Genomic DNA, 9,625 nt, shown 5'->3' with positions numbered 1-9,625 from the left:
AGCGAGAGAGAGACAGACAGACAGAACGACAGACAGATAGACAAAGAGAGAGAGGGAGAGACAGACAGACAGGCTGATATTTTGAGAGAGAGGGAGGGAGAGATTGAGAGAGAGGGAGGGAGAGAGAGAGAGAAAGAGAGAGAGAGAGAGAGTCAGATACAGAGGGAAAGAAAGAGAGAGAGGGAGGGAGAAAGACGTCGGGCCAACTATCTCCCAATAAAAGAGAAAGCAAGTAGTTAATCATAAAACAATAGGATGAATAAATGAATCAGAGGGACTATATAAATGACAGCAAGGATCATTGACTAAGTACAAGGGCGAAAATGAACAGGAGGACGAAATGCAGATCAAGAGGTTAGGGAAGATTTTGTAAAAAGAATGGCATATGCCACGGCAGTAATTCAGGAAGGAATAAATCAAAAAAATCTCACAATATCCAACCAAACATAAAAAAATACAAATCAGAATGTTGAGAGTGACAATAAAAATTCATCAGAAAGAATATACTTAAGAGATATGGACAAAGATATTCGGTGTCTCTATTTATCATTCTCTCCGTCGTTCTATCTCTATATCTCTCTCTCTCTCTCTCTCTCTCTCTGTCTGACTCTCTTTTCAGTCAGGATTGTTACTGTATTATTAAGTCATTAGATAAACACTTTCAAAGTTGTCCAGCAAACGGCCTATACATATTGAATCTGCGATCATCAGCTTCCAGGAAACATTTTTTTTAGAAATCAGCTTCTCTGGACTGCCACAGTGACATTGCCTCCTATAGGATTTGGCGATTCATCCAGAGGATGGTTTACTTTTGTGTTTAACCTCTGCTGCAGACCTGGCTCTCCAGCTAACAAATCATTCCTAATTCCATTTTGTAACATTTCATTTGGCACTAACATGTCTCCTTGCTGACATGTGCCGGATGGTTACATAATCGATACCTTACTTGTACGATGCGAGGAAATTTCTTCAATCAAAGGATCATGAATATTTCAAATCCTCCACCGTAGAGAGTTGCAGATGATCGGCCATTGAACATGTACAAAATATAAATTCATTGGTGTTTTGGGCACAAAGGACATTAAAAATGTGGGGAATTTATGAGAAGTGAGGCTGAGGTAAAAAGAAAAACACAGGAATGTTTAAATTACTTGGGAAAGTAAGCTGCAAGGAACAAGTAGCCTTCCCCAGCACCTATTACTGAAGTTCATATAACCACATGTCTGCAAAAAGTTTCGCCCTGTTGAGCTTCTCTGCCATTTTAGCTAATTTTTCACAGCATTCTTCTCTCTAAATGAAACTCCCTGGACTGTGTCGTGCCACGCTAAAGCTTAAAGCGCAAGGTCAGCCTTTGCACGGTCAGGATATTATTGATGGAGAATTGGTAACAGGGGAGCGGCAGGGAGGTGAAACAGGTGGGGAATTTTCAACTTCTCTGGCTGGAACTCGTGGAGAGCCGCAGGGATTACTGCTGGAGAATCCGCTAAGCACAACCTGTATTAACGATGAATTGATGGAGATTAATACATTCACTATGGATAACAGACAAAACAGGGTGAGAATTGTAAACTGTAAGGAGGGCACAAATTGGCTGCAAAGAGGTAGACACGTGTTAAATAAGCGGGAACAAGATATTGAAAGGAAGGAATTGATACAGATTGTTAGAAAATATAGGAAACGGGAGATTTTTCAACTTTTGAAACGCCTTAATATGGATCTTCACAGGGACTTGGTTTTACTCATACTGGAACAAGGAAAGCAGGAAGTTTGCATGGGGCTAAAGAAGGCCACTGGGTAGGCCAACTCAATGCTGGTGTACACTGAAAGGGCATTCTTGCACAAGAATAACGTAACTCATCCACAAATTTACAGGGCTTTGATCAGACCAGGTCAGGAGCTGTGTGCGTAATGTTGGTCTCCTTATGTAAGTAGAAGCGAAATTGCACAGGAAGTGGGAGATAAAATATTCACTAGATTGTCTCCTGGGATGAAAGTGTTGCCCAATGATGAAAAGTTGTCTGAATTAGGCCTCTCTGCAGTGTATAAGAGTGTGGGGTGATCTCATTGAAAAGTGCATCATTTTGACTCCGATATGCTAGAATAGGCAATTACAGTTTCTTCCCCTGGGTGGGAAACTAGAGCACATGGGAGCAGTCACTGAAAAAGGGGCCAATCTTTCTGGGGTGAGATGAGTTACAATTTCTGTGTTGGGCTGGTTGTGGATCATTGGAATTCTCGACACGTTTATGTTTCAGAACTCACAATTGCCTACATTGTAATCCGCTTGTCACAGTTTTGACCATTCAATTCAGCTGACAAAATCTCTTTGAAATGCGATGCTTCTGTCTAAAATGGTTGAAATTAAGAAAAATGTATGCCATTGGCAATTTCACATTCGTGGTTTTCTAATCGCCACCTAAATTATTGGTATCTCGAGTGAATTGTTGAGATCCTTCTGTGCTCCGGTAGTCACAGCCTGCCAATCGTATTAATTGCCGTTTGCTCCTAGCATCTGGTTTATCCCAAATGAGCCGTGACCAAGGGAATAGTTTGCCTCCAATTCCATTAGTGTGACATTTAGCTAATAGTCACTTAGGCAGGAATTTATCAGAAATACTCTGGATGTTGGTACACATAAAACCCATAGACATTGCACAGTCAATTAATTGAGTAAATCCTTCAATAAATTCAATGAATTCCTCAGGCACGACCTACTCTTTAAAACCCAGTGTTGGCATACGCTGATTGGCTGACGCATCTCAAGGCGTTCACACACTATATCGATCATAGTGACCTTTCTTATTTGCTTTACAACAAAGCATAGTCTAAGTGTTCTATAATTCCCTGGTTTCCTTCTGACACCTTTCTTAAATGGCGGAGTGACAGGCAACATTTTCCAAAACAACGTGTGTTATCCAACTGTAGCAAACTGTGCAAGTTTTTATTTCGTCAGAGACATGTGCCATGCGCCTGATGGCATCCTTTAAAATCCTGCAATCAACTGTTGCCATTGTTTAGCGCCAATTATTTCTCCATTAATTTCAACCTGCTTACGTGAACTATGTTGAGCCTTTGTTCCTGATTCACTAATTGTTTCTCTGGGACTCCTGGCAAGTTGAGCTCTCCCTTCACTGCGAATACTGAAGGAATGTAAGTACTCAGCATGCCTGCCACCTCTTTATTTCTGTTGGCAATGGAGTCATTCTCAGATCTATTTTGCCTCACATTGCGTCTGGCTATTATTTTCCTAGAAACGTGGAATATCAGAAGGGAATTAGTTTATTTGTCTCTTCGAACCTGCTCTGTCATTCAATAGCATAATTTTTGATTCTCTGGCTTAACGCTGTGCTCTCGTGCTCTCCACATGCCCCGTCTCACGTTAGCTCCAGAAATTTATTTCCCTCTTAAATATATTTAGTGACCTGGCTGACAATGCCCCCTGTGGTCGAGAATTCTATATGTCCACACACTCTGAGTGAAGGATTTTCACCTCATCTCAGTCGTAATTACCCTGTCACATATCCAGAGGCTGTTAACCCTTTTTCTCCAATCCTCAGCCAGAGCAAACACAATCACAGGAACATATCAGCCCCTGCCTGTCAGAATGTTACACATTCCAATGTTATCCCCTCTGATCTACCTAATCACCAATAAATAAAAGCGTAATCTTCCCAATTCCACCCCATCCGACAATCCTGATATCAGATGAATCATTCTGCTGAACCTCCGTTGCACTCCCTCTCTGGAAATGCATCATTCCTTAGGTGAACTCGGTGAAAGACGCGCTTTGGTCTGCGCGAAACTTGTTGGTCTTCCAGCACAAAGAGTTTTCCCCGACAGAGTGTTGCGGACTGGCTCAATCCAAAGTCCAGGATTACGTGCTGAGGGATGCACTAAAGCTTGGGGCAGCTGCCGCAAAGGCGCAATGGGGAAGGGTCGCTGTCTAAGACCTTTCTGCCACAGCGCACCGAGGGTCTGGGAACTGTTTAAATCCCCTCGGGCTGTACAGCTCAAGATGAAAGGCTGTAAATGATTGTAATATTGTTTGTACTGATGCACCTGGTGATACATTTTGTAAAAGTTGAATCGGATTGTACCTTTGTAATGCTGTTTTTGGAATGGTTTGGAATGTGATTGAAGATATTTTATGAATAAAGTATATTTTTGCAAAAAAAAAAGTATGTTTCAGAACTCACAATTGCCTACATTGTAATCCGCTTGTCACAGTTTTGACCATTCAATTCACCTGACAAAATCTCTTTGAAATGCGATGCTTCTATCTAAAATGGTTGAAATTAAGAAAAAATTATGCCATTGGCCATTTTACATTCGTGGTTTTCTAATCGCCACCTAAATTATTGATATCTCCAGTGAATAGTTGAGATCCTTCTGTACTCCGGTAGTCAAAGCCGGCCAATCGTATTAATTGCCGTTTGCTCCTAGCATCTGGTTTATCCCAAATGAGCCGTGACCAAGGGAATAGTTTGCCTCCAATTCCATTAGTGTGACATTTAGCTAATAGTCACTTAGGCAGGAATTTATCAGAAATACTCTGGATGTTGGTACACATAAAACCCATAGACATTGCACAGTCAATTAATTGAGTAAATCCTTCAATAAATTCAATGAATTCCTCAGGCACGTTCTACTCTTTAAAACCCAGTGTTGGCATACGCTGATGGGCTGACGAATCTCAAGGCGTTCACACCCTATATTGATCATAGTGACCTTTCTTATTTGCTTTACAACAAAGCATAGTCTAAGTGTTCAATAATTCCCTGGTTTCCTTCTGACACCTTTCTTAAATGACGGAGTGACAGGCAACATTTTCCAAAACAACGAGTGGTATCCAACTGTAGCAAACTGTGCAAGTTTTTATTTTGTCAGAGACATGTGCAACGCGCCTGACAACATCCTTTAAAATCCTGCAATCAAATGTTGCCATTGTTTATTTCTCCATTAATTTCAACCTGCTTAAGTGAACTTTGTTGAGCCTTTGTTCCTGTTTCACTAATTATTTCTCTGGGACTCCTGGCAAGTTGAGCTCTCCCTTCACTGCGAATACTGAAGCAATGTAAGTACTCAGCATGCCTGCCACCTCCTTATTTCTGTTGACAATGGAGACATTATCAGATCTATCTTGCCTCACATTGCGTCTGGCTATTCTTTTCCTAGAAAAGTGGAATATCAGAAGGGAATTAGTTCATTTGTCTCTTCGAACCTGATCCGTCACTCAATAGCATCATCGCTGATTCTCTGGCTTAACGCTGTGCTCTTGCGCTCTCCACATGCCCCTTCTCACCGTTAGCTCCAGAAATATATTTCCCTCTTAAATATATTTAGTGACCTGGCTGACAAAGCCCTCTGTGGTCGAGAATTCTATATGTCCGCACACTCTGAGTGAAGGATTTTCACCTCATCTCAGTCGTAATATTCCTATCACGTGTCCAAAGGCTGTTAACCCTGTTTCTCCACCACTCAGCCGGCGCAAATACAATCACAGCATCAAGTCAGTCCCTGCCTGTCAGAATGTTATACATTCCAATGTTATCCCCTCTTATCTACCTAATAACCAATAAATACAAGCGTCAGCTGCCTAATTCCACCTTATCCGACAATCCTGATATCAGATGAATCATTCTGCTGAACCTCCGTTGCCCTCCCTATCTGGAAATACTTCATTCCTTAGTGGTGTAGACGAGATATACAAAAATACACCAAGTGTTGACTCACCAAGGGCCTGCAATACTACTTAAAACGTCCTTGATCCTCTGCTCAAACCCTCTCGCAATGAAGCCAAAATGTCATTTGCCTTCTCAATTGCTTCCTGCACCTGCTTGCTTGTTTTCATTAGCTGGTGTATCAGGGCTTGTATGTCCTTTTAAAAATCAACAATTCCAAATCTCTCATCACCTTTAAAAGTCTCTACATTTCTGCTACCCTGCCATAGTTGATAACTCACACCTACCACGTTATTTTGCATCTTCCATGAGTTTCTCACACACTTGACTTGCCTACATCACCTAGAAACCTCTGGGCGCCCTCTTTACCCCGCATATTCTCACAAAGTTTCTTCTCGTCAGCAACTTGGAATTATGACGTTTGTTTCCCTCATCCAAACCATTGATATATATTGTGAATAGCTAGGACCCAAACACTGATCGCCATGGCATGCCACTAGTTACTGCCTCCCCCTCCGAAACTTACCTGTGTCTTCCTATACTCCATTTTCTGTCCGCTCACCAATTCTTAATCCATGCCAACATATTACCCCCATTGGCGTGTGCTTTAATATTACACACTAACCTCTTCGTTGGGAATTAAACAAAAGCCTTCTAATATTCCTAATACAGCACTTCCAATGTTTCTCCCTTATCAATTCTGCTACTTACATGTCATTGTAACAGTTTACGTGGTGATTTTTATATTAATTTCAAGTTCGCGAAATATTAACAATTTATTATTCTTCATTTCTTTTCTGTCACCGTATGCTGCTCTTTATACCATCCCCATGCACCGGGACCTGAGCTTTCTGCATTTATTTACGTTTTTGAAAAATTGTCTTTTCATCTTTTTCTTCAATCCTGCTGTTCCATTAATTTTATTTGGAAAGTAGATTGGTCTATAAGTTGCACCCCTTAAATATCTTTGGCCAGCCCGAAATGTCGTTTTCCTTCTCATTCACAGCTTTGCCCCCCTGTTTTTTGTCAGAGGGAAAATTATCTCAGACACCCTCAAGAACCTTTGTACTTTTCATACATATGCTGGGCAGCGTATCAGAATCTTCTTGGAAGGTGCATTGACAAAGGTGTACGTAAGGAAAAGATGCCGTCGTTAGCTATAAAACAGCTGATGAACAGGGAACGGGGATGGGTCTCAGGAAGGAATGCAAAGAAATGTAATGAACAGCAAGAGATAGAATGACAACTTGTATTGTTTTATAATGTGAACGACGGACTGCAGAGTAATAAATATCCTGCTAAAAGAACAAGAACTATCTGATCACAATGAAACACGATCGGCCAAATTCACTCCTTTCAACAGAATTTAAACTAAAGAGAAAGGAATCCTCAAGTTGAATGCACAGAAAGTAAAATACAGCAAAAAATGAACAGGAAGTCTTCGGAAAGATAATATGAAGTATGAAAATTACTTTTTGCTTAAGATAACCAGAATTAGTACAGCTTTAAATCATCTGATGTAAAAATCATTTTCCACTTAAACAGGTGTCAGCGGGGAGGGTTGGCAACTAAAGGGAGATTCACTCTGCAAAGAACCCCATACTGCACCTGCCCTGTGAGTTTTCATGGGGACACTGTGGATGGAGATTTACTCTGTATCTAACCCCGTGCTGTACTTGTCCTGGGGGTGTTTGATGAGGACAGTTATGCGGGAGCTTTACTCTGTATCTAACCCCGTGCTGTACCTGTACTGGGAGTTTCTGATGGGGACAATGTAGAGCTAGCTTCACTCTTTTTCGAAGACCATACTGCACCTGCCCTGTGAGGCTTGTTTTGGACAGTGTAGAGGGAGCTTCACTTTGTATATATACCAGTGCTGTTCCTGTCCTGGGAGTGTTTGTTAGGGAAAGTGTAGAGGGAGCTTCACCATGTATCTAACCAAGGACTGTGCATGCACTGAGAGCGTTCGATGGCGGCAGTGAAGAGGAAACTTTACTCTGTATCTAACCCCGTGCTTTATCTGTCCTGCGTCTGTTTGATGGGGACAGTGTAGAGGGAGATTTTCTCTGTATCTAACCCCGTTCTGTACCTGCCCTGGGGTTTTTGTATGCAGACAGCGTAGAATAAGTTTTTCTCAGTGACTAACACCGTGCTGCACCTGTCCTGGGAGTGTTTGATGGGGACGGTAAGGAAAAAGTTTTACTCTCTATCTAACCCCGGGCTGTAAATTTCCTGGGAGTGTTTGATGGGGACGGTGAAGAGGGAGCTTTGTGCTCGGTGTATAACCGAGTGCTGTGCCTATCCTGGGAATGTTTGATGGGGAGTGCGTAGATGGAGCTTTACACTGTCAATAACGCTTTAATTTAACTCTCTTATTTATGAACAGACTTGTTTTTAAATTCAAATTCTTAAACTTCAGTAATGCAATTGGAAGTCACACTCCCTGGAGTAGTAGCCCTGTGACGTACTGGCTTTGCATCTCACTCCCAACCCCCGCATTTTCCATCGCCTCCCAATAATCTTCATCAATTAGCATTATCATCAAGTTCCCAATCGATACCAACGACTTAATGAAGGGACTGAGTGTTTTATGTCCAAGCTTGGTCACAATACCAACCTGGATAGTAAATTGTCCTCATCTTCGGCTGTCTCTCGAGTTCAGGATGATTTCTCGTTGGTCTGGTCACTTTCTGCCGTGGGTCTTCATGTGGATGAACAGGCCGAATCTCGAGATGCGGAGCTTCGGACACATGGGACAGGGCGTGCCACCAAGTAGTTGGATCCGGAGAGCAGGAATTGGTTCCTTCCCTTCCCTTCCCTGCGGTCGCTCTGATTCATCATTAAGAGATGGCGGCTCAAGGCGTGCTGCAGAATGATGGACACGTTGTCGCCATTTTCTCCGATTGGTAGTGAACTCCTCCAAATCATTAACATCAAAGCGTTAAAAATTCTAATGTGAGTCCTGTAGGGGTTCGGTGATAAATATACTTTTCCCTTTGTCCACTCTTATCAGTTACTTGAAGTGTTATGAATAATTATCAAAGTTGATTGATGAAACTTTCATTGTTTGATAATTGCGTTGTTGTTTGATTTTCCTTCTGTTCAGTAAACGTCAGTATTATTCGTTAATACAGTGTCTGAACCTCTGTCTGATGCTTCTGTCACTGTTCGAATAAATCAGTTTGAAGGATTAATTCTGGTTCCAGTAATAAGCCTCTTCACTGCTAAATTAATTCAAGTCTAAGTTTATAAAAACATACAACCCTGTTAAAAAGTACAGGGTGAGATTAAATTCCTTTTGTTCTTATTTTTTAATGTTCTTCAATGGCCGGTTGAGTGAGCTAACGCCAGGGTGCACGGTAGATTTTCAGCTCCCCCCACCCCATACTATTCGGCCATTGTCCATACTGAGGTTGTGTGATGGAGACAGGCTCTGTGCTGAGCAGATTTGAATGCTGCACGTCATATGACAGAAACAAGAAAATGACAGCTGCTTGAAAAGTTGTCTGGCACTGTGTTTGGCAGCAAACTGTTCACAACAGAGGTGGAGAAAAGATCTCTCAGAAACCACAAACCCAGGAAAATGTACAAACTGGAACAAGGGGACAGAGAGCTGTTTGTAATGTAAGAACAGGAGAAGGTGATACTTTCCCTTAGCCTTGTTCCAGGGTTCAGGCTGCCTACCGCTGCCTTCACGTGTATTATTGCAACAGTGAAACAGCTTTCACCCAGAACATGTAATAAACTTACGCAACAGAAACCCATCAATCTATGCCTTGACTTTCCCAATTGACACAACAAACAGCTTTCCACTGTTTAGTGTTTGATTCTGTGATTGCTGAATTTATCCCTAAATGGCCCAATACTAAGCTGAAGCATGTTTCCGTCGGGAGCAGGTCACTCAATGATCTCCATAGAAGGGCAACCGATTATGCCTCCATGCT

This window comes from Cetorhinus maximus, unplaced genomic scaffold (genome assembly GCF_964194155.1).
Source record: "Cetorhinus maximus unplaced genomic scaffold, sCetMax3.hap1.1 HAP1_SCAFFOLD_130, whole genome shotgun sequence".
NCBI lineage: Eukaryota > Metazoa > Chordata > Chondrichthyes > Lamniformes > Cetorhinidae > Cetorhinus > Cetorhinus maximus.
The sequence above is the reverse complement of the archived record's forward strand: the minus strand, read 5'-3'. Positions refer to the sequence as shown.